This window comes from Oenanthe melanoleuca, chromosome Z (genome assembly GCF_029582105.1).
Source record: "Oenanthe melanoleuca isolate GR-GAL-2019-014 chromosome Z, OMel1.0, whole genome shotgun sequence".
Lineage (NCBI taxonomy): Eukaryota > Metazoa > Chordata > Aves > Passeriformes > Muscicapidae > Oenanthe > Oenanthe melanoleuca.
In genome coordinates, this window is record NC_079362.1 from 21,890,385 (window position 1) to 21,917,015 (window position 26,631).

At 36.7% G+C, this 26,631-nt stretch overlaps 1 protein-coding gene across 4 annotated transcripts in view; it reads left to right on the plus strand.

Moving 5' to 3' along the window:
• The window catches only part of SNX24 (sorting nexin 24), an 88,158-nt gene that overhangs the window by 14,623 nt on the left and 46,904 nt on the right, over nucleotides 1-26,631 (plus strand). Inside the window, exon 1 of one of the 4 annotated variants that reach the window (XM_056514671.1) lies at nucleotides 18,221-18,315. The exons of the other annotated variants lie outside the window; for them this stretch is intronic. The gene's annotated coding sequence lies outside the window, so the exon portion shown is untranslated. Of the gene's footprint in view, nucleotides 1-18,220; nucleotides 18,316-26,631 lie in introns of those variants that run through there. 4 annotated transcript variants of the gene reach the window in all.

The window sequence follows — 26,631 nt, forward strand, 5'->3', positions numbered from 1 at the left end:
CCATACTTGTAAATGTACATAACAATGAAGGGAGGTGCAGAACATCAGGGCTGACATATCCCTCTATAAGCTAGTCAAAAAACTGCAAAAATTCAGTGCTGCTCTTACTTCAGTCAGTATGCCTCTTCCTGTGTATAGTATTTGCCACAAAAGGAAAGTATTTTCAAGTGTTTAATTTGCTAGATGCGTGGCATTTAAGAGGTGACTGGACTGGTGGCTTAGTTGTGAAGCAGAAAGCAGTGCAGGGACAGGAGGGTTGGGACTCCCATCAGAGACCTGAGTCTCTAATCCCGGTCCTGCTTACAGATATGTTTCGTCTCAATCCTGTCTCATCTGAAGGGCATGAGAATTGACTGCAAGATAGATATACAAGGTAGAAAGCTCTTCAGATTTACTAAATGATACAAATAACAGAAAAGCAAGCAATTTGTGCCATTTACTCCCAAGTATTTTCAGGAGCTGATGAAAAATTTTATTTTTTAAAGATTATTTCAGAGGGATTTGTAGGGAACAATTTTTTATCTGCAGAACTTACTGTAGGTATCACCTAGTCTTGCATTTTATTAATGAATTATGTACATATTTTTAGTTTTGTGGTAAGAATTGCTGCTTTGTCAGTTTTTGCTCAAGCATCAGCATTATCTTCGTTTCCTGATGTTCCTTGCACGTTCACTGGCAATACAGATCTTGTCTCTGCCCCGGTGCAGGAGGCACGGTGTGATGACTCTCACTAGTGAGTTCTTGTTTGCTTCTTCACATGTGCTTTCCGTTGGGCACTGCTATGATACATTCCATGATGTGATGGTGTGCTTTGCCAGAAGTTAAAGACAGCAATGCCAAAGAATAGTGCTCCATCACTTGCCATTTTAGTTCTGTCTTTCTACTCTTTGCTACACAGATAGTTCATCTTCATTCTTGATGTATGTAATACATTTATTGCCCATGTTTAGATGTAGCTTTTTACCCTTCACACCATGGAAATCATCAAAAAAATCTTCTGCAGTTTCAGCAAAAATAGTACCTTAAAACATAAGGCTTGGTGGAGAATATTGGATGCACAGCAGTATGGTGATGTTCCACAGTCCTGAACACTAAATAGAAACCTCTCATATTTCACTGCTGTCTTTGTCATTAGTTGGGAGTTTGATGCTAAGTGATTTAACTATCCATAGTATGCAAGAATCGTGGTCATTGACAAGGCATATGATTACAGTGATATATATATATTTTTTTTTTTACTTCTCATAGCTCAAATAGGCTGTTTCTATACTTCCCAAGGTAACAGGGTGAGGTTATGCTGGGCAGCATGATAAGTAGGCAACATGAGTTGACATGTACTAGGTCCCCAGTTGTAAACCCATTTTTACCTCCTACATTACAAAAATTTTTAATTTCTTGTTTGTAGACAGTAAAATATGATTCAATTTGCAATTTGTGAGCAGACTTGCAGAAAAGCATTGAGAACTAATTTATCATTCTCCGGAGAATACAAGTTTGTAGGCAGGTAAGCTGTCTTATGGCTGGCATATATTGACTGTCAGCCTTTCAGAGGCCCCAGCACTGGATCCTGCAAGCACTGGAGACACAAGATTTCACGTGTTTACCGACTAACCTCCTTCTGAGTGTTTTTAACCTGAGAGCTCTGTGCGTGCATGGACTACTCAGCTGCTGGTGGAGAGCAGTGAGACAAAGTGCCATGAAAGCATACTCAGAAAAGGAGCTGAGGAGGGAAATCCCCAAGTCAGCCATATTTGGTTTTGTACCCATGCAGTCAAACCATAGTTTTGCACTTCTGTACAGGGATGAGGGTTTTGAAACTAAAACAGGTAAAAGCTGTAGTTCAATCAGTTAGCCTTCTGTCATAGTAGTATGTTTGGTACTGAAGCTGGCTTGGTAATAGCTTTGGCATTGCACTACTTTCTACTACTAAGGAGAGGGAGTTGAAGTTCCCAATGGACTTGGGGCCCTTTTCTGATATAGACAGCTTAGAAATGTAAAACAGAATCGTGAAATTGTTTGGATTGGAAAAATTTGATTTAAAAATCATCTGGTCCAACCCTTTACCTTGGGCGGGGTCACCTTTCATTAGATCACAGCTTCTCTGAGCAACCTGTTCCAGTGTCTCACCACCCTCATAAAAAAAAAATTCTTCCTTTTTTCCAATCTAAATCTGTGCTCTTAAATTATGGCTTAATGTTGTCGCTCGTCCTGTCACTACAAACCTAGTAAAAATTAGCCTGTCTCTATCTTCCTTGTGAGCCCCCATTATATATTGCAAGGCCACAAAACAATCTCCCTGGAGCCACCTTGTCTTGGGCTGAACAATCTCTTTTCCTTTACAACTCTTCACAAAAGGGATATTACAGCTCTCTGGTCAGTTCTGTGTCTGTTCTCTGGACTTGCTCCAACAGATTCACGTCTTTCATGTCACTGAGGATCCAAGCACTTCAGGTGAAATCTCGCCAGAGCAGAGAGGGAAAATCTCCTCCTCCTCCCTGCTGACCATGCTGCTTTTGATGCCAATGTAGCTGGCTTTCTGGGCTGTAAGCGCACACTGCTGGGTCGTGCCCAACTTTTTATTCACCAGTAGCCCAAATCCTTTTCTGCCAGTCTGCTCTCAACCCATTCATTCTCCAGTCTGTGTTGATACTGAGGGTTAACCAAACCCATGTTTGCTCTTGGCCATGTTGAATTTCATGACGTTCATGTGGCCTCACTTGTCAGGCCTGTCAAAATCCCTCTGGATGACATCCCTTTTCTTCAGCAAGTTAACTGCACTGCTCAGCTTAGCTCAGTTTTGTGTTTAGAGGGCACTTGCAAGGCCTGGGATCAGACATGAGTGAGACCAACCTCAACAATGGTAGAATGCTTGCTTAATGAATAATGCAAAGATCTTGAGGAATAAGTTTTTAATTATCACTTGAGGTAAGCCCAATGGGATTGATTAAATGGACAGGATTATTTCTTGAATTCTTTGACTTTGGAGTTCTTGTCTTTCAGTCTCAATGATTTTGTTGTATTTCTTTTGATGGAATAATACCTAAATTTATACTTTAACAGTGAATGCTGTATTACTCAGTATTTCAGTGAAAACAATAGAAAAGTTCAGTGTATAGTTTGATGAGAAAACAGCTGAGTTTCAGGCTTCTTAAATGTTTTATAGCATGTCACTGTTGGTTCCTTTTTTATTCTTTTTATTCTCCTTTGTGTAACATTGTAAATATTTAAATATGGCTCCCAAAAATAAAATCTCTTAAATGCTGAGCTCCTGTTGAAGGCTCTAAGGATTTGGTGTACTAACTTAGAACTGGTTGAATGCATTTTAAAAATAACTTGTGGCTATAATTACTTGCTTCAACAGCTTGACTAGTGGTCAGAAGTAAGAGCCAGAGTGCAGAGTCAGCCTGCTGGTGGCCACTGCGAAACAGCTGGAGGTCTGGTTTTTTCCTCTGGACCTGGAGGCTAACTCAGCTACTCCTGAGCAGCCTTTTTTGTAAGCTGCCAGTATGAGCACATGTGAAGCAACATTGGGCTGACTTAGTTTAGATGCAATGGAAACTTGCAGTCATTACATAATATTCCTTTTTAATTAGCAGGAATTTTGAAGCAGAGCAATTGCTTAACCTTTCTAAGCAAAGGTTTTCCTCAGAAGAGGGAATCAGCACTGTTTCGTCTTATTAGGTTGTTGGGATTAGTCCTAGATTTAGTTGCTTAGCTTAATTTTGCTGTTTCCTTGTTCTTGATTCTAGCTGGGTTCTGATCCAAGTATGTGTATATGTGTTTAATTTATATGTTTATAAATACAAGAGAGCATTCAGCACTTCAAATGAATAGCCATGCCCTTCTTTTACTTTCCTGTTAATGTACTCATATTAGTGTTAAGATCTTGGATAGATTCTCCTACAGCATTAAAATAAAAAAATAATTAGTTGATAAATTGTTTGTGTTATGGAGCACTATTGATTACCTCACTTATTAGTTGGGCATTAAAGCAGGCAGTATTGAGACAAATAATTAAATGCTCTTGTGACTTGCTTTTTATATATACAATAAAAAGAGTAACAAGCAAAATATGAATCATGGGGGCTTGTAATTCCCATTCATGTTCAATTGTGAATATACAGAAAGTATACATTTTTCTCATTTAGAAACATCTACTAAACTAAAGTTTGTTTCTACTGGGTGGTTTTTAAGGTTTTTTTTCTCTTTAATTAAAATTCTTCATAATAATATGGTTTTCAGCTATTGATACTTAGTGTTCTTTTGAAGCCATTTACTTGATAATTTTTGGTGTTTATAATAACAAGAGGAATTAAGGTTTAAAAGGCCATAGCAAGCACTGGAGTATTTTTGCCTCTACTAAGTTACTGTATTAGTTATTCCGTAGCTTGGATAAGGTCTGCTTGTTCAGCCTTAGGGTCGTCCATGCAAGTTAGCTCAGGTTCAGTCCTTGGAGTGATGGCTCTTGTCATTTTGTATTTTTGCTGGGGTCTCTAACAGACCAGTAGGGGTCACTCGATGCATTGAATTTAGGGAACAATTTTAATTACTCTTTTTAATTGCATATGCTAGTACAATTGAAGAAATCCTAGAGAAGAATTCTACTAATCGTTTATTAAATTACTGTTTTTCCTTTGAGTTGGGAGTGTCTGTTCAAAGCATGTCTGTTAGTTAACATTTTGTAACCTAACTGTGAAGCATTGGCTACCTCACAGACTGGATATCTAATGATACAGTTTCAGAAGAGCCTTTGAGAGAGACTTCACAGTTTGTTGAGAGTGTGCTGAAGAGAAAGGGATTCTTGTTGGGGTTACTGTATTTCCATGCCCCAACTCAATAAAAGAGGCTGGAAAATCTGGCGAGGCTGGTCCGTGCCACGTAAATGCTTCAATAATGTATTCTTTCATTTCTCTCAAAGTCAAACTTTAAGGACGTTTTTTAAACTCCAGCAGAAGCATGTGTGCGTCTGCTAAATGAAATAGATGGGTCAAGATATCCTGGTCTTCTAAACCAGGCAGTTAATTGTGCAGCTAGTTGATGATCAATGTGGTCACTTCAAACCAATGTATAAGATCCATCTGTTTCCAGTTTTTCTGTAGTGGCAGCGTTGTGAAATATATCTTTTTCTCCTGCTCTCTTCTAAAATCTATATCTTAGGATTTAAAATGTTTTCCATATAAGATTGAAGAAAGCTGAAAGCATCTTAGAGCTTGTGAAAGGACGTAATCCTTTCTTAAATGGGGCATTTATCCAGTTTTAAGTTAAAGACTGAGATTTGTACTTTGTAATACTTTCTTTACTAAGATTTCTTAGTGAGGGATATATTCCATATAACTAGCTATGCTATTTATATTCCTATCCTTTCCATGACCTCCTCTTCCACACTTATTGCAGAAGTTTATGTACTTGTGCTTTTCTGTGCTACAGTTGTGTGTGAGCTCAGGTCTTACTTCAAAAGTGTTGTAAGCCATGGAGAATCTTTAATGTGAGTGATCTGTGGGAAAAGCCCAGCAAAAATCACTCCAATCTGGTGGCTTAGCTGAAATCCATTTCAGTTTCTGACTCAGGCAAGGCACAGTGGTCTGATAGTTTGCCTCAGAAAAGCATGGATAATCATGTGGAGTCAGGTGAAATTGAGATAAAGAGTAAGAATATATTTGTAATATTCATGATCTTTGCTTCAGAGTCTGCCTGTAAGGATAAAATGATTAATTTCAGTAATACTGGCACAAGAGCAGATGGGAGCAGAAAAAGTAATAACAAGGTAGTAAGGAGCAGCATTTGATTGTTTTTCTGTGCCTGATGAGATTTGCTTAATTTGATTGATAGGGGTATCTGAAAACTCATGCTGATCATTTTTGCATACATTGCACTCTGACAAGAAAACAAATGACCAGCTCAAGTGTGTGTGTGTGTCCATTTTTTCAGTGGTTGAAATTCTATTTTTATGTTGGTAATTTTTTATTATAATAAAGAGTATAGTTTCTTCTTTTCATTAACTTCTTTTCTTTAAATAGTCCAAAAATTAGTATCTTAAAAGCAGAGAAATGTCTTCAAATTACTATGCTGCATTTTTAATTGGAATGGAATAACAAATCTTGTAATCCCGTAACATAAAAACTATTAGCATCTTTCCAGCAAATGTTGTTTGAATTCACAAATTTTATTCAACTTTAGGGTTTTTTTTATTAGTGAAATTGCTTTGGTTTTCCTTCTTGAAATATATTTTTTTCTGCATTTCCAGTGAATTCATTATGGCTTAAATAAATCATAGCTTTTCTTTATTCTCTCTGCCACCAGGTGTACTGTTCTGGTCATTTAAGCCTAACATATTTTAATGACTTTATATGTAGCCCTAATTTCTCCGAAACTGATCTTTGATAGAAAAGCTTGCTCTCCTTTTCACAGAAACAGAGAATGTTTAAAATGAGAAGGGACCACTGAGGTCACTTTGGCCAATATCCCTGTTCAAGTAGGGTCCCATAGAGTACATTATTCAGATATATATATATATATATATGTCCAGATAGCTTTTGAATATCCTGCAGTGAGGGACACTCCAAAACCTCTCAGGGCAATTTTTCCAGGGTTCAGTGACTCTCATAGTGAAGTTCTTCCACATGTTCAGGTGGAACTTCCAGTGCATCAATTTCTGCCCATTACCTCATTCTGGTGCTTGGCATCACTGAGCAGAGCCCGGATCCATCCTCTTGGCACCTTTCCTTCAGATACTCATAGGCATTGATGAAGTCCCTTCTTAGCTGTCTCTTATCAATGCCAAACAGTCTCCCTCAGCCTTCCTCATAAGAGAGATTCTCCAGTCCTCTAAAAACCTTTGAAGCCCTCAGTGGGCCCCACCCCAGGAATTTAATGTCTCTCTTCTGCTGAGTATTCAGAGGGAGTAGTGGGGATCAAGCATGATCCTTTTGGCCCAGTGTACCGTAATGTGGCTGCTTGTCTAACTCCAAATTCCCACCAAAATTTATTTCAAATTAGTTTCAAATACTTGATTATGTTTTATTATGTTTATAATAACTTTAAATGAGTGAACATGGGAGTATTTCCACATCTTTGACTGATGCATGTAGCAAAATCCTGCAGTAGCTTTACAGTATTGTTGCTAACATGATAGCACAGAGATTATTAGCTTCAGTTAGGTAATGCTAATACTTACCACAGCAGATTACATAACATGATCCACAGATTATTTATTCTAGTGGTTAATGATAAATGAGTAGTGATAATTCAGAGATTATAGGGTTTTGGGGTTTTTTTGTATTTGTTTTCTTTTTTTAAAGAAGTATATGGTTACAGCAATTGATTGTATCAGTGATTACTTGTATTAATTTTTGCACCTTTTTCTTGAAAAAAGCTATCTATTTGGAGTCAGAATAAAATAAGTTTAATGAAATAAGGAGAGTTCAGGGGTTTAATATGAATTAGGAATAAGAAAAATATCAACATATTGAACTATATTTTCATACAGGAATCTGGTGAATGAGATAACAAAAAAGAACCAGCCAAACCATTCCTTTGATTCTTCATCCATAGAGAAAAGATGGACTCTCTTTAAAATATATTAAAAAATTGTTTTTTAAAGAGTGTTGACAAAATCACCAGATTTGTATGTTCAGACCATATAAAGGGAACAGGTTATAAGATCTGAGAAGATAAAAGTTATTTTATCACTTTATTTACTGGAACAGTATTTTTATGGTTTCTTTTAAACATATGATCCCTTTTTTGTCTACGTATTGCTTTTCTGTAGGTACATTATAAATTTTGATTTTGTTTAGGCTTTTCTTAAATCGCACGTGTATCAATTTACCTTTTTTAAACTCAATCTCATTTCAAATATACTTGTATTTAACATAAAAAGCTTGAAACTTAACTTTAAAAAAATAGTAAAAAATAGTACCAACATTTTTTAAAGGAAAAATATTTCAAAGGCCCAAGCAGTAATGTAACTGGGAATTGGTCAATCAATTCACCTAAAGATGGTGAAAAGATGTATTACATCATACAGTAGTAAATGTCGTACTGGTTTTGGAAGTTCTTCTTGTACACTTACCTTTGTACAGAACAAAATTGATAATTTTGTTAAGGAGCAGAGTGAGAAGATGGATCCTGAACAAAGAAGCATCAGAAAGAGACACTGCTGAAGTTGTCACAGATTCTCAAAATGGATTCCGTTAGAGTGGTGTTCCTTTAGTGCAAAGATGAATCCTTGTTTAAAAGAGCCCTCCAAGTGATGTTTTCCACTGGAAAGATGTATTGATATGGTTGATGCAGCTTGGAGTGTTTCATGCTTTGGAATTCAAAATTACAGAGAAAACTGTATATTATTGCAAAATAGTAAATATTGTAATGTTTGTGACTATATGCATTTGTCTTCCTTAGGCTTTCAGGATTTCTTTTAGAAATGTTGGGTTCTTGGTGTGTTGGGAACCTTTTATAAAACACCAGTCTATGGCACTACAATCTATACTTATTCACTAACAAAGAAAGATGCCTCTAATGCATAATGAATCCAAGTATTAGTTTTTTTTCTTTTGACTTTGACTTTAACTCCACTGAGTTTAACTAAGAAAACAGAAAAGTCATTGCTTCAGCTAAGTGTGCCTGTCCAGGAAGAAGTGATGATACTGCTACAGGCATGCTCTGAGCAATGGCTTGGGCATTTACCTAGTTCATATATCCCTGTCATAAAGAGTCAGTTTCTATTCTTTTGAAGTGATGTGGCTTTCTGTGAATTATTCACAGGGAAGAAAAGGTCTTCTATACCATCTAAAACAGAGAAAAATGCCTGTGATAACGTTTTTATGTCACGAAATCAAGGAACATTAAAATGGTGCCCTTAATATGAACATGCCATTTGTTTTGTTGCATGATACAGTTAGGATCTGCCATAGAAAAATAAAAGCTGAATCAAAAAGAAATTAAGTAATAACATTATTAGATGTGAAACTGTTTTATATTTTTAAAATACTGAAAGAGTGAAGTGTGTTCATTGTAATTCACTTTCAAGTGCTGCACATCCTTTATACATCCTTATGTCATCAGTCTCTATTTCCATTTCTCTTTGCTCTGGTTCTAATAGGGTGGAAATGTATGGCTTCATATCTTTCCTGAGAGAACTGACTCCAAGGTATTATTTGGAAATTATTAGTACTGAACGGTGTTTTCTTAATTTTCAGGGTGACTTCATTGAATTAAAATAGATGTTTCTTGTACTTCAGACAGATACTTTACATTTCAAATAAAACAAATAGTTTTAGATCCAGGGTTAAATTAAAAGTAGGCTCACATAGGGATTTTTGTTTTTCATAATTGGTTAGGAATTGCTGCTGTCATCAGTATCAGTGTCAAGGCTTTCAGCCCAGATATTTATGCATATCAGACAACTGAGATGAAGAGAATTTCACCAGACTTGGAAAGAACAAAATGTAATTTGTCTTCAACTTCTTGTCTAAAGATACTCTTCTATTCTTCTCAATAATTTTGAGTTTTCATGAGTAAAAACTTACGCAGTAAAAGATTTTACAGAAGAATACAGAATACTTTGTTTTCTTTGTTTAAAAAAACATCAAGGCTAAAATAAGTTTCACAAATATACCTAAAATACCATCCTATCTATGCTTTTTCATTGTCTTGGGTACTTGCTCTTTCCTTCCCACTAACTTCAAGAAGACAGACAGTTTGCTTTCTAGACTTTTGGCATCATATGCATTGACTAAATGACTGTTTCTTTATCTTCCATTTTCCCCTTAGATCTGTATATATTAAATATGCATGGTTTTGTGTATGTGCAAACAAATGTTGACAGCTAACCATCTGAGATGACACAGTTTCTTTTATATGCCAACTGAGCTACCTGTGAAAAATATTGAAGATGTATTTGAAAGCTGTTTGCTGAGAAGGAGTTCTTGATTTCATTTTTGTGAATAACTGTAAATACTGGGTTGAAATTTTCCATCACAAATAATTATCAAATAATTTCAAATAAATTCAACACTTTGAAATTCCTGAGGTTCAGGAGATAATTAATCTGCTTCTGAGAAAAAAAAAAAAAAAAAAAAAAAAACCAACAAAAAAAAAACCTGCAAAAATTGTTTTGCAGAATAAATAAAATCAATTTGATCATGTAACTGTTGTGTTTCCTTATTTTTCCCCTCTTTGGAGTGGGAATTAGAAAGTTTTATTAGAGTTGGAAAAGTAATTTCTCTGTACCTGTAGCTTGATTCAGCCTTAGTCAAATGGCCTCTGAAAGTGTAAGTTTACCACTATTTTTTTGAGTCTGAAAGCAAGATTATTCCAGTTTTTTTTCAGAAACTGCATTACAAGAACACCAAGAAAAGAGCAGGAAACATCTAATCATTATTGGTTTTGTCTGAAAGAAGTTTTTGTGATAACAACTGGACTGAAAATTAGCAAGACTGCTTTCACATTTTTCCATTGTTGTCAATGAGTTTGTACAGATTAGTCCATATTGCTTCTGCTGTGAAATAGCAGAAAATGTGTTCTGCTTGTTTAAGACATCATTCACATGCATTTCTCTGTTATTTTTGAAGCTTGATTTTTCTAGTTGTGTGAGATTTGGATTTAGTCAACCTCTGATTTCATGCTGCTTGCCTAAGTTGGAATGGTATTGGGAATGCCTTCTCTGAGAACTTAGCGTTTTATCTCTTTCCCCTGGAAATGGAAAGAAATTTCTGGTTTTGAGGTGGTGAATAATTTTGTTTTGAATCAGAAGACTATTCATTTAGAAGCAGTTAGGCTGAATGCAAGATTTAACTTAGAAAGGTTGAGCATCACTTACCTACAGGATAGAACAACTTTTGGACTATCTGCATCTTTTCTCCTGGATTTTTTCTTGGAAATGAAAACCTGCTGCTGCTGCCTTCTGTAAGGTATGAAATGGAAAGAAAGTTCTTCTGATGTCTGTGCTTACTCCTAGAAGTTTCGTGATTTCAAGCCCTACAGGTACTGCTTGTGGTTGGCTTTTTTGAATCAATGCAGTTTACTTAGTGCTAACATTGTCCTGAGTTTTCTGGTTAGACTGCTAATGCAAACATAGATTCTGTAAGAAATGGTTTCATAGTGTAATTACACCCTGACAGGTTACTCTGTGGAAAATGAGTTTTCTGTTCAAGATAACAAAAGAAGAAAGTAATGAAAATAAGAAAATTAATATTTTAGCTGCAGGACATTTTGTATGGAGAGCCTCTGCTCATGAATGCCTCAGCATTTAAATCAATACAGTTTGAAAGACTCTCATACAAGTTGATATAATAACCTCTGAAATACTAATAATGAGTTATCACTTCCACTGGGAAACTGTACCGGTCCCAAGCATAAAAGTGGTCATTTAAAATGTCTTTACTAAGCAGCACAGTATTCTGCAGAACTAAATCTCAAGTAGATCTGGCTCCCTAAATGGTAATTCCATCTTTTTTTAAAAGGTCAGCTCAATTAGATTTTGGCAAGATTGAGTCTTCAGTGTCTCTTATTATATTCATCAGGACACATTGGCTGGTAGTTTGCAAGTGTTCATGAGCAAAACAGGTTAGTAATATATTGGTACCAGTACAAATAGATTGTCCTCATCACCACATAGACAAAACACTCATGAGAACTGTGCAATTCTTTAAACACTAGTGGCATGATATAATGAAGTTGTATTCCATTAAGCACTTGTATACAAGGGAGCAAAATGTCATCACCTGAGTGTGGCTGCATTTCTGTGATACAACCTCATCTGTTCCGTCAACTAGTTTTGCTCTGATCAATAAGCAGTTTTCTGTGGCCTTTCACTACTGTCAGATGTCATTGAATGATGTAAATACACATCAGAAACTAGAAACTTGACAGCTCACCTAGACTAAAGAGAGAAGTGTGGGAGGGGGTGTACTGCTGGGATAGACAGAAATGACAGCTGATGTCTGCTGTGTATAAATGATTTGATATTGCTACAGACAAGATTTTTCATTTTCCATAAGTGTGCTGCAAAATGATTCTGGCTTGTACAAGTCAAATCATTCAAAAAGACCAAAGAGAGTAAAAAGGATGTGCAGGACAGCACTGAACAAAATGGCCCACTTACAAATTATCTTTATTTTTATTCTTGCGTTTTGGTACTAAATCTTGGGTCTTACTTAATGCTAAAATGAAGGAAGAATAAGTAAATGTTAGAAATGTTCTCGGAGGCAGCATACAATGAGTAAAATACCTATTCATGCTAAGACAGTCTTTCAAAGCATTAGAGAACTTACTTCAATATTTCACTACAAAATCAAACAACTGGAGGTATTTTGGTTGCTTGTGTTGTTTTTCAGTTGTGAAGAAGCTTAAAAATACTTTCAAAAATGGCAGTAGAGGACTAACTATGAAAACAGTTATATTCCATAGTGAAATGTGCATGTTTTTTTCTAGTTTGAAGTTTTTTTGATACACTTCATAGTTCCAATGAAGATCAACTGCCAAAAATTAAGATGAAGAAGAAAGAGTTTAGCACTATTCAGTTTTTGTTTATAGTTGCTGTATTATGGGTATTGCACTGTGGGACGTACTTGCTCCTGTTTTACCATAAGAAATTTATTATATGAATTCCAGAACAGAGTTTTCTGTGTTGAGAGGAAGTTTCTGTAATAGTTGATTGAGGTTAGATAAACGTTTAAGCTTTTTGAACGTGTGCATGGTATTTGGCCTTTCATCTTGAGAGCTGATTTAATCCTTCCTAAGCATGACATATATATATATATGTCTTTACTATATTTACTTATGTTGTTTAAGATGCACAATATGGAAGTTATGATTTTGAAGAGAAACTAAATATGTAAGTAAAATAAAGTCTGTTTCTAAAAAATTATGGGTTTTGTAACTTAAAGTAATACCTGCTGATGTGTTGACAGAATGATCTGAACTCTGGCCTACTTGTAACAGCAATGTCATTGATACCAGCTTGCACTCTACCTTGCTCTCCTGGCCACTGGCAAAACTGCTGGGAAAGTGGGAGTATTATCTCTGTATGATGGTGTGCATGTGCATACAGGAATATAATGGAGCTCACAGTCTGCACCTTCGTTCCACTCCAGAGAGACTCCACCTGCAGTGCTGCACCCAGCTCTGGGGTCCCCAGCACTGGAAGGGCACCAGCGTGTTGGAGTAAGTCCAGGGAAATGACACAAAATGATCAGAGGGATGGAGCACCACATCTGTGAGGAGACGCTGAGAGAATCAGAGATTGTTCATCCTAGAGAAGAAAAGATTCTGTAGTGACCTTCTGGTGACATTTCAGTACCTAAGGGGAGTCTACAAGAAAGCTGAAGAGGGACTTTTAACAAGATTTTATAGGGTAAAACAAGGGGCAATGGAATTAAACTGAAAAAGAGAAGATTTAAATTAGACATGAAAAATAATTTTTTTATTGTGATTATGGTAAGGTACTAGAACAGGTTATTGAGAGAAGCTATGAATGCCCTGTGCCTGGAAGTGTTCCAGGCCAGGTTGAATGGGGCCCTGAGCAACCTGGGCTAGTGGAAGGTGTCACTGCCTATGGTAGAGGAGTTAGAACTACATAATCTTTATGCTGCTTTCCAACCCAAACCCCTTTTGTGACTCTTCAATATCTTTGCTGTCTTAATAATGCTTTAGTGTTCTTATCCACTAAACTGAAGTGTAATTTGTGTGAAGAAAGCCTGTGCTTCTGCTGTGTCAGGTTTTGGGTATGTACCATGAGGTCAGAGCTTATGTAATGGAGACTGGGTCTTCAACAGTCACTGGCCATACTCTTGATATATGCCAGGATGTCTCAGCTGAGAAGCCTGGATTCAGAGTGGGTGTTACGATTCCCAGTGGCTTCTGAGTTCTCATTTGGGCTATCTGGTTTCCATCACCGCTGTCTCTAAGGGGTTTTCTGCAGGGCTTTCAGACAATAGTTGTCCTTATCTGGAACACTTAGAACAGGTTTCTTGAGACTGGCATGAAACTTGGTTAAGAATAGCCAAGCATAACCACTCTAAATTACGTGCATTCCCTGTTCTCTCAGACATTAGATCATACCTCTACCTTTTCTTTATATTGACATTTTTTTGGTGCTTTGTGGTGTATACAGGGAATGACCAGGTTCTCACCTGCCATTATAAGTTTGTAAGGAGCACAATGGAATGCGAAGTATGTGATGCCAGGTCATCAATTGTTATTCTGCTAGCATATTTCAGTTAATTTACTGTGTATTATGAGCTGTTGTTGTGAAAGAGAGGTTGCTGGACAGCTCTGTGTAGGCTGATGTTTATTTTAAATTAAAAAATTATTTTGAGTTTGTTTCTAATTTACCTCATGAGGTCACTCAGAACCAGTATTGTGGTCTTGCAAAATGTTACTTTTTCTGATACAAAACCAGCCAAACAATATTAGTGTGTATTCAATAATGGTAATAGAAAGGGTGATGTCAAAGTGGAGCTGTTAAGCAGGACTTTGGTAACTGGATTCATTGTGACCAGGATATTACCCACTTTTTGGGAAGTAGAAGGTGAGGTGATTGACTTGTGGAGTGGAGGGGGTCATTACACAGCAGGAAGATATTCTATATGCAGTCTTCTATGTCTGGACTCAAATCTTGAGAATTATTCAAATTCTCTAGAAACTAGCAAGAGGACTCCAAGGCTCTGCTTCAACTTAGCACCTGCCTGTGCTTTAGGATACTTTATAGGTTTTGACCAAACTAGTGTAATTGTTTGCTTTCCCCCCAGCCCCCCCTTTAATTCCTTATACTGGCAAGTGAGATTAGATGTCTAATAGCCTAGTACATCACCTCCAAATACTGTAACCTCCGGAACACATGGAAAATCCTCCCAAAAAGAGGGTATGAAATGCCCTTTCCATGGTTTGCAGTCCCATTCTGGGTCTATATTTATAATATTCTTTCTAGAGCTATTTCTGATGTAGTTTTGAAATACTTGTGATTATAATGCATGACCCAGTGATAAAAAAGATTAAAACTCACTTGTGGTAACAGATGGTTGTGTGGTTGCCCCAAACATATAGTGATTTTCCATACTATTCTTTTTCTCTCTGTTGTATTGTACACAATAAGGTAAGCACATAACCTGGTGTGTTTTGGTTTGGCTTCTTTTTTTTTTTTTTTTTTTTTTTTTTAATTTACAGATTTTGCAGTGTTTCTGTCACTTCAACTTCTTGTTCCTTATTAAGACTTCAGAGATACAAACCAGTAGCTCAGTAATTGCTTTCTTGAATCTGCCTTTAATAATTACATTTAGTAAAGCTGTATCGAAAATTAGAAAGGCAGAGACTAATGGAAAACTAGATTTTTCACTGAATTAGAAAGCAAGACAATCCATATATTGACAACATTTCAAGTTGAAACAGATCAGGAAAACTGTTTTGGACTGTCTGTGCAAAGAGGCAAACACAGGCCTGATGTGCAGTGGCATCTGCATTTTATACAGGCAGAGAAACTATAAGAGATTTCATGTAAATAGGTATCTTGAGAGGGGACACTAGAAATCTGATTTGGAAGCAAGTCACCTGAGGTTTTTTTAGTCAGAGAACCTTTTTCTTCACATTAACAAAAGTCTAGAAAGTGCTAACTTTTCACTGATTAAAATACCTTTAAGGCAAGGTGGGAAAAGAAGAAACATGTTTTAATTTCTTATTGTAGAACTGTGGAAGAATATTTGTTGAGGGTGGCATCACAGCACTGTGAATCAGCATGTATGAAGGGGGTGGAGGAGAGGAGGTATTGTGTCATTGTTCAGTCAGTAATGGGACTTTTTGCCAAAAATTTGAGACATTTGAATTCCCATTTTAAGAACAAGGGTAAACATGAAAACTGTTTTCAGGCTTCTGTTCCTGATATGCTAATATTTTTAATGCCTCTTGTAATCAAACAGGCAGGGGATTGCCTGATTGATTGGTTGATTGATGTATTAAGCACAGTGTTTTCATGAATTGCTAGATGTTTTGTGTTTCCTCCAAATTTAAAAAATGCCTCAAAACCCAAACTTGAAAATGTATATAGATCTGCCAGTGTAAACAGATCATTTCATGGTTGTGTGTTTTTAGTTGGATGTAAAATATTGTGCTTTCAAGATTTGTTTTTTCCTTTGTTTTGTTTTTTTGTTTGTTTGTTTTTGGGTTTGGGGGGTTTTTTGTTTGTTTGTTTGTTTTTGTTTTTTTTTTTTAACTATTCTGGCTCTTGCATACTTTCCTTTTTCATTTAGTAGGTGAGCTAGTTTTTGTTGATAAAGATCATTTGGGTATCTTTGGGTCTTTTGTAGCATTTTGAGATTGGTCGTGGCTTCAGTTATCTGCTGAATAGACACTGGACCTAAAAAAAGGTTGACACTTTCAGCATTTTTGGAGACCCTTATTTTTAACCAACACTACAATTCCTTTTACATGCTGCACATTTAATGATAGTTTGCTTTGCCAGCATAGTACTTTCTTCTGCTGCATTTTAGAATGCATACACAGAATTGGGCACATTTTGAATGTGTGACTTGGATTGGTGTCGATTAGTGGAGCATAGATCTTGTGATTTTTGTTACACTGTCAATCAATTTTGATAAACATGGAAGAGGAGTTTTTATTATGTAAATTTATACTGTTTCTTGGATATTAAATTCATTTTACTGTGAAATGTTGCTAAACTTTTAATTTTTAGTATGTCATTGAACATAGGTTGATGGTTTGCAGGTTTCTGAACATAGAAAAGGCTTCTCCAGCTAGAAACTTTGCCTAAAATCCTAGTCATATAGCACAGGATTAAATAGTAACTTTCATTGTGTTATACATGTATATTAATCAGTGTGTAATTTTAAGTTAATTAATAGTAACTGTTGGTAATCTGATAGACTCCTTCACTAATCCAGCAACTTTTATGATGTAGGGAAAGCTCCAGTTACTGCTACTGTTACAAGGCAGAGTACTATACTGTGCGGTGATAACAGCAATGAAGCCGCTGTTAGATCACCTGCGGTCTGACACATTTCACTTCTGTTTGTAGAGCTCAAAGGCTATTATTTTCCTTGTTTGGAATGGAAATAATAGTTCTATAAGGTAGCACATCAGAAGTCACAGAGGAAACGGAAAGAACCAGAGAGGTGAGGCATGCTTGAGATTCCTTCCTGGGAATCTCAATTTCCACAAGAACAAACCATCATTCTTTGTAATTTGGAAGGGATTTGTCAGTTGCAAATAAATTGCAGTTTTAATAGTAACTTTTGGACCTAAATGGTTTTTTTTTCATGCCTAGTGGGAAAGATTAAAGTGTCTTAAGAAGAGAAATAGTATGAAGCCACTGGGAATGTCTATAATCTTCCATTCCATTCTCCTTCTATAAAATATTGCAACAGGATCTTCAGAGAAACTTTGCAAATCTAAAGAGCAAATTGCTGCTAGATAACAAAAACCCAAAATACTGTAAAATGTGTGACAGTTATGAATGCATAACTGGGTCTTCTAAGTGTCTTCCAAAAATGAGCATAGAAAAAGAAGCAATTTTTTTCATCTTTTTGCTTTTCCTCCTGCCTTGGAAGGAGCTTTCTTAGGATCATAGGGTCATTTGGGTTGGCAGGGGCCCTTGGCAATCCAGGCACACCCCCCACCACCACCCCTGCTCCACACAGGGCTAATGTAGATCAGATTCCACAGGGTCATGTCCTATCATGTTTTGACTTTCTCCACTACTTCTCTGGGCCCCAGCTACAGTGTTTATCTAATATACACTTTCCAATGAAACTATTAAATAAGCTGGATTTGGCACCAGGTCTGGTCTTATTTTTCCAGAAAAAATTGAGTGATCTTTGTATGCAGTAATTTTTCATTGGGTCTTTAAAAAGAATGGATAGAAGATTTGATAGAAAATGTTTCCAGTAAAAAGAAAGATGTGGGAATAGAGTTAGAGTAGAATTATGACTGAATATCCTAATATAAAAGAAAGATAAGGGTTTAGGGCTTGGACTTTCAACTTCAGGCTTCTGAATTGTGCCCAATATGGATATTCTAAGTAGGTTTTTCTAAGAGCAAACATGAAATAAGTCATTCAACATTGCAGAAGCACTTGGATTTTGGATCTAAAGTTTCCAAAGTAACCATGATGTTACTATTTGTCACACTTTGCTCTATGTCTGGTTTTTCTGCCTTGTTAATTTTATTTTTTTTTAGCTCTTACGTGGAAGGAGCCCATAAGGATGTTGTTCTTTGCTCATTTGTTCCCACCACAGTTGGTCATGCATGATGAGCTAAATGGACACTCAGTGGGAAAAGGAGCGTGTGACTGACTGCTGCAAGTAGGTATGTGCAGCAGTGTGGGTTGCATTGTGTGAAAAGCTTAAAAGACACTGAGCTTTAAATTCACAACCCTTGTTTCCTAACAGTTTACCCTTTTGCTTCTTTCACCCCTGAGCAGGTAAGTGGGAGTTAAGGGAAGGGTATATATCATTTGTATAGGGACTGCCAGACATGCGACTGGTAGATGTGGACCTTTGAGGTCCCTAAGACAGGCCTCTTGACTAAGAGACACTTGGGTTTTTGTCATCCAGCTGCCCCACCAGCAGTGCCAGAGGGAGGGAGCAGGGTACCAAGAGTTATCAGTGGATTTTCAGAGCAAGATGCAGTGACATACACTCCTGGTTCACGCACAGTAGAATTGTGCATTCCATTTAAGAATATAGGAGTGGGAGTATTTCAGACTATAAGCCCTTTTCTCTTCTTTGGCCACTTTATCTTAACAGTAACACAGTATAGTCTTCTCAAGTGTTGTTTCCCTGTGCCATTGCGTAGATTCTCTTATACAAAATTTTAAAATGTCCTCCAATTGTTTTTCTGCTTCCTAACATTATAGCTGCTCTTGAGTACAAAAGTTCTATAGGTCTGAAATTTATCATAACTTTGTGGAGAAACCATGAACTTTCAATCAGATCAGACATGCTGTGAAAATAACAGAGCACCAGCAGTGACTATCCTTTTGGAAAAACTACATTATCAACATACTCAGTGCAAAGTTTTGTTAGTAGTTAGGCAGTTTTCCAGAAGTTTATGACTTGGCCAAATTTGCCTCCCAGATGTCTTCCTGGTCTTCTTGTCCACATCTTGGAGAAATTTGAGTGAAGCAGTTTGGGTTTTGTTTTGGATTGGGTTTTGGGGTTTTGATTAGGTTTTTTGGCATGGATAATGTAAAATGTATTTTTCGTTAAGTATGTATTTGGAGTGTCTCAGCTGTAACTTTCTAAAAATATTTTCTGTCTGAATCACATACCTGATACAGAAAATCTAAGCCCAAAAATTAAAGATTGGCAAAACTATAAGTAACCGAGAACAGTCTTGTAATGGAAAATATTAGATTATTCTAATTGCTCCTGGCTCTGCCATTGAATTCTATAATGTGTTTTATTAAATTACTTCCATCTCAGGTCCTCTTCAAATGTTATTGAGATTGTAAAAAGAAAAATAGCAGCAGTGTGTCTGAGCTGCAGCATGAAACAGAAGGGGGAAGAATTAGTTGATGCAAGATGAATGTCCCCCTTCATTACCACTTTAGAATTCTTCCCATGAAAAACATGCGGGTGAAAGAAAAGATAAGTAGGGAAAGAGGCTGTACAGAAAGATGAGTAGTTTCTTGCTGAGGCAGTTGGAGATGACTTCTCATTCACATTTAGGATAGGGTAATTTGTATTTTTTTGCCCTGTAAATAGAAACGTGACACTTAGTCTCTAAATATATAGAAGAATCAACTTTTGCTGCAAATAAGAACTTAGAGTAAACTAGGCATTTGCTTGCCTTCTGGAGCAGCACACTGCAGTTTCATAATAATAGAGCCTTTGTAACAGAAAAATATTAGAAAAAGTTATTTATGGCACTGTTTTGTGTGAATAAAAATGGCAGAAGTTTTTCTGTTCAGTACGAAAAGTAAAAGCAAGTAAAAAGGCAAGATTCAAAGAGGTTTGGATAGGTGAGTGAAGTTTTCGTTTAGTACCTAATAAAGCAAGAAGAAAATTTGAATTCTCAGAATGAAGGAAGGACTGATATCTGTGACAGTATCATATTGTACCTGTAAGACTTAGTGGTATCTGTAATCTTTTCTCAATGGTATTTCTGTCCAACCGAATTTAGTGTTTTAAGTCTGTTTGTACTATCTGTATTATCTGCTTGTGATGAACATGAAGTTTACAAGTAAAATAAATGAAAATTTCTTTCACACGCAATAACCCAGTTTAATCTTAAATGAGTGTATGGATTCTGTTTCCTCATAATGCTGTTTTTAGAAAGATACTAGCTTTTGTTACTAAAGTGTTCAAATCAAGTTAGTTCTTTGGTAGTCTTGTGCTTGGCTGTGGCATCTATTTTTGTCTTCATTGAGGAGAAAGCAGTTGTGGATTTTTAGACCTGTGAATAGTACTGTTTGATGCTTTGAGTTAACATTGGAGGAGACTGCCACATTGTATTATCAGTTCAAGCGACAGCAGTTAAAAACAGCACAATTTCATCCATCCACATCCTATTGCTTTTTTTGCAGTATGCTTGCTTTTATTTACAAATTTCCTGCATCAGACTCAATTTATAACTTATTTATAATATATAATTTAAATTATAAATTAATTATAATTATAAAATTTTATATAATTTTATAATTTATAACTTATTTAAAATCTCTCAGAAATGTGCTGGATATGTAAACTTTATCTGGCTGAATATTTGTACAGGCATATAATTAGTTGATATTTGCTTCGCCTTCTTCTAAGTGATTGAGAGACCAGTTGCAAAATAATATAATATTCACTGAATCAGTTTTCATGTTTTTGAAATGATGAATACATGACTATGCAACCAATGTTCTTGGATAGGCTATTCAATCTTGTATCACAAAATTACAGATAGGATGTTTTATTATATATATGTATTATGCTGAATATTGGTTTATATTAGTATTTCTACTGCCTTTGAAGCTATGGGATCTGTTGACATGAGTGTACTGGAAGTAGATCCCATAAATGGTTTAGATGTTGCCTTTTCTCAGATGTGGCTGTTTGAGTTAAAATCTGTGCTACCTTAGCTCTTCCATTAACGTCAATATAGTTCTCTGCTTGAAGTGGCTTTGATTTACATACTTGCTGTGTTTTCTAATGTAAGGAAAGCAAGTTAGAAAATATTTGTTTATCTTCCCTGTGTTATTTCTTTATGTTCAAATAAAATCCAAACCCTGCTCTGAACTTCATGCTCACCTGCTCCCTTTTGTGATATGCCTGCACCTTGCTGACTGCAGTTCCCATAGACGTACCTGGGACAAATCCAGGCCAGCCCTCTTGTCACTAAGCTTTGTCCAAACTTTTTGATGAGTTCTGCAGTGTGTGCTGCCCATGCTGCCGCTACTATTCATGTTGTCACCATTCCCTGAGCCAGTTTAAATCTGGCTCAGGAATATTTGCTTTCACTGTGTACAGCAAGCCAATTATACTCTGTTAGTCACAGCATGTAAATTCATAAGCTTAAAAAATTAAATCTCAATTTGGGTGCAATATTTTATTATTTTTGAGCACTGTTTATGGTAGCTGCTGTTGCATTTTCTTCAGTTTTTCTACAGAGTTTGTCACTTCCATTCTCTTTACTTTCCTTGCACATGAAGAAGCATTTGACTTTCTGCAGCTGGATACATCGATACCCACATCCTGGTAACCAGTTTCAGGTCTTGTCTCAGCACAGCAGGTTTAGTCCAGTAACAAAACTATCTTATATCTATTCAAGCTTGTTTCTTTGTCCCACTTTGAGCTACCATTCCAAAGAGATTGACCTGGCAAGGGAAACCTTTGGTGAGCAGGATGGCATTCTTTGATAAATTGATGCAATGACTTGTCTTTCCAGAAATGAGTGCTGATGTTTGAAGCAGTGTTGTTAGTTGTGTGTAAGAGTAACATAGGTGGCCAGCAATTGCAGAGATAATGAGGTTTCCATTTTGGAAGACAGACCAATGCCAATTTAGTGGAAGTTGGGATGATTTAACTCAGTGAAAGGAGGTGCCTGAAGGTATTACACGGATCCTGACTGCTTATCTTGTTATTAACAGAATAACATTTAAATCCTTCATTTTTGGGCTGAAGATACCATAATCACAGTATTTAAATGTAATATATGAAGGATATTTGCTAAGTTACACAGACATTTAGAAAACTAACTTCCTTTGACTACTGCTCTTAAAAATTTATTTGGATGAGCTGCTTATGTAGTAATGAGTAGCAGAGACTTCTCAGGTGGATTACTGCAGAGACACCCTAATAAGAAATGGTGAAAAGTGAATATACAATATTTTTTCCCCTGGTATTTAATCACTGTGATGAATGTGGAGCTGATTTTAATAGCGTGTGTGTATGGTATTGTGACTAAATCCTGTTGACTAAAGACTAAATTCATGTACTATAGTAGACATACCATGGAAAATGAGACTATAGAAAGTCAGTTGCTTTGAAATGCTTATTACCCTGTTGCTTGTATATCTTTTTTATGTGTTCTTTGGCACCATTTACATTTCTGTTTGTAAACAAAATATCTGTGCTTTGGAAACATTAGACCACCCAGGTGTTCTCCAGACAGCAAATTTAAGTGCAAACAGAATAACACAGACTCAGTATTTCTAGAAAAAAAACCTTAGTGTTGTGTCTAACCTGTCACAAAAAGGAGCTTCTTGCTGCTAGTTGGCTGCAGTATGAGGGCACTTTCATTGTGGTTAGGAATTGCATCCTGCCTTGGGAAGAGAGGGGATTCATTACAGACTCTCCAGAGAAAATAGCAAAGGATTTTGTGACAAAATAGAAGTTTCCTTATATTTTATTCAACTTAGATTTAATCTGTTTCTTGTTAATATACTTCTGGCATCAGTTATTTTTTGCAGTATTCAAGTATTTTATCCCAATTTAGTGTTTCTATTGGAAAGCTAATATTTTCCATAAAAAGGCTTATAGTTTTTCTATTAGTAGAACATTTATGATAAGAGACATTGAGATGATCCAGATGAGCAAATAGAGCAGAGAAAGCTAATTTTGTTTTTCATCTGTATAACTATAGGCTTTAGCATGGGTTGTAAACTTTTTCCTTTTTCAGTAAATGATCAATACATTTTCCCTTAAGTTTGACTGTAAGGAAGTTAGCAAATAGGTAACCATGGTGGCAATGAGATTTTGAAAGGGTGTCTGTCATCTGTGTAACAGTTGTCCTCTGCAGGGCTGGTAAAGAAAAATTCCAAATACAAGTCAGATCTTGTAGCATCTTGGTTTGGTTACAAATTAGATTTCCATAGCCAGTGTATCATTGGCAAGGGAGAGGTTTTTTAGTTTAGAAAGCCAAGTAAGTTATTTTTCAGGAAATGACAGAGAGGTTCCTATGGGATTTTATGAACCATGTGTTTGGAAAAGATTGGTTTAAAGAGAGTTGAAAAAAATCAGAAAACTACTTACTCTCACATGTCAGCTACTCTTTCATTCAATAGTGACAGCTCTGTAGAAGCCTCCCTCGAGCTTCCCATGTTATAAGAATTACAAAACTGCTTGACTGTGTTGCAGTATAAATTGTTCTACTATCTCTTCCTCCAAACCCTAAGAAATATGACAGACCTCTAAAAGGCCATCTTCAGGAAGAATATCTCTGAATCCTGTGCACACCTTTGGTACATAATTCCTACTAAAACTGCCATTTAACAACTGGAGGAGCCTCATACAGCGAAAGAGCATAGGGGAAGAGTAAGGAAATAATCCTTAACAATTTTGTATTGTTGGTGGGAATTACAAAACTGCGTGCTGGAAGGTTCTTGAAGAGACTGTAATCTGATTTAGGTAGATACTGGTATCAGTAAAACTGGTAACTGTTAAGGAAGAGAAAACTATTTAAGTAAATATGTGGCTGAAGGTTGTATAAATCAGTAAGAAGGAATTTGAATTAGGAGTCACACTTATAAGAAAAAGTGATTGTTCTTACGTACACATTTCTTAAATTTAGTTACTCTTTTTAACAATGAAAGCCCAAATTAGATTGCAGTAACATGAGATTTAAACAGAAGGAGTCAGTGAAACAACAGACTTGTTCTCTTATGTCACAGTAGAAAATCTATTTTTCTATGTAAAACACAAGAAGGCTGTTTTCCCAGGCCAGAATGGATCAGGTAACTGCTTTACACAGGCTGGAGCCATTGGAAATACTCCCTGGAAATACTACAGCGAACATTTCACTTCTCTGTCATGGTTTTTCTCCCTTACAAACTCTGGACAAAGCAGTGTCATAATTGGGTAATATAATGCTTTCATTTTCATAGTCAATAATCTGTGTACTTTTTTCCTTGTGCTGTAACTTAATCTTGTACATTTTACTTGGGACTAAGTGAAACAGTCTGATTTCATATAACAGAGATAACAGCGCTTGGCATGAGGGAAGGGACTCTGAGTTCAGCCCATCTTTTGAGCTGACTTTAGGTGAGATAAGCAAGTCTTGTAACTGATAATGCAGAGGATCTGAGTCTCTGGCGCCCCTTAGTAGAACGGAAATGTGTGTTGAGCAGAGCTGTACTGCTGGAGGGTGAGGTGCAGGCATGAGGAGCACCTGCCCCAGGTCAGGAGGGAGGTGGAAGAAGCTTCAAGGACCAACCCCTGCACCAGCTGAGTTGCCCCACAGCAGCTCTGGCTTTTTACCTGCTCTCATAGCCATCAGGAAAATGTTCAGCATGTGTGAAGATGATACCAGGAAGGGTGGATGACTCTGAGCTCTGTGCCTCTTCATACTCCCTCCCAACACTCTCAGTTCCTCAGGCATTCACTTCTCTTCCTTTACTGCCTCTGGCAGACTCTCTCATCTCTTGTTTGAGGGCCAAAGCAAAACCACACGGAGCAAACAGGTCTCTTTGGGGCTATACTGCTTTCTTGTTTACTGTGTCCCAACTCGTTTGCCTTGCAGCAGAAAGGGGGTCCTTTCCTTACAGGCAGACTGCAAGAGTTCTGCTTGTGTAGAAGAGCAATTTCTAAAGAGAGGAGTCAACAGATGTGACTATAAGCAACCCACCCAAGGAACAGAATGTCTTAAGTCTCAAGAATTTGAAATGGTGGCTATAACCAAAGTAAACACTGGGTGCTAGACAAAGGAGAATTAGAATTGGGGGGGGAATATGGTTTGAGAGCAAAAGGGAGATTTCCCTTGCCTCATGTCTGTGACCCATGTCATCCTCTTTGCCCTTGAGCTGCCCTGTGCCCACTACAGAACTGAGTTTTGCTGCCCTGCTTTCCAAAAGATGAAGTCAGAATAAGTTAATGTGTTTTCATTTGAGGAATAGTGAGATTCAGTTTTATCAGGGCTACTCTGAAGTTTGAGTTGGCTCTGAATACTATCTTCGTCTCCACCTTTGCTGTGGAGGGCATTCGGAAGTGTGGAGCATTGCCATGAGGCACTGGCACTCCTAAGGTTCGGAGCTGCTGTTGCAGCTACATGCATCTCTGGTTACCACCACCACCCAAGTGCTCTTACTGATCGTGTAGAATATTGTTTTCCTCTGAAACAGTGGCATGGAAATAGTCTTAAAGTTATCTTTTGATCTCTGCTATTTTCTGCGGTCTTCTTCTAGTCATAGTCGTAGCACAACTGTGATAGAAAATGTGCTGTTGTCTGAGCAATAATGAAGCACTAAACACGTGGAAATCCTATTAGTGTTTCATGGACCGTAGCTGTCATTTCATTTGCTCTGGAATTCCTTCCATATGGTCATGGCAAAGGTTTAAGGTTGAGTTTTCTTGACACTTCGAATACACTAGCTGTTTCTCAGACAAAATTCTGTCATGTATACTGAAGAGTCTGAAGGAGTGTATTTATTTCTGTAAGTAATATATTAAATAGAATTAGGGTCAGTAAACTTGGTCTTGAGAGATAAAAACATGACACGAATTTTGTGAGGTTTTCTTTCCTGGTGAATGTTAGACAAATGTATCTGGTTTTCTTAAATGTATCTTTTTCTGCTTCTGTTTTTTGTATCTCCTTATTCCAAATGACACTGCCCCAAATGTCATTTTCAACTGTAATTTTTCAAAAGTGTTGCAATCCACTTTTCTATGTATAAGTATACACAATATCTTAGGATTAATTTACCATAATAGTAAACTATGTAGCCAGTATCATTTCCATGAGTGAGTGTGACAGTCATCTGTGTATTTCTTAAGGAAAAAAAAAAAAAACAAGCTGAGATGTTACTATACTTGTTAGTTTTCATCCCTGTTCATGGTCGTGTTTGTCATTCTTGTCTGCATTTTTTTTTTAATTGATCGTTGTAGGACTTTTTGAGACTGTTACTGGAGCTGCATATTTTTGCATCAGATTATCAATAAAAGATGTCCTTTTGTATCCAATGTACACATGTAACGTAGGTAAGAATGAAGGGGGGCAGTGTCAGTGCTACCCACAATTCATGGTATGCACTCTTGGGTAGTTTCTTGTACATTTTAATTGTTTCTGTTTTCTTCCATTTGGACTTCTTGTCTTCAAAATTTACAGTGATAAAGTACCAATTCTTTTTGCCCATATATAATCCAGTTTAATTGTTACGTAGTACTGTCTAGTTTCTGCAATAAGAAGAGAAATGTATGTGTTCTT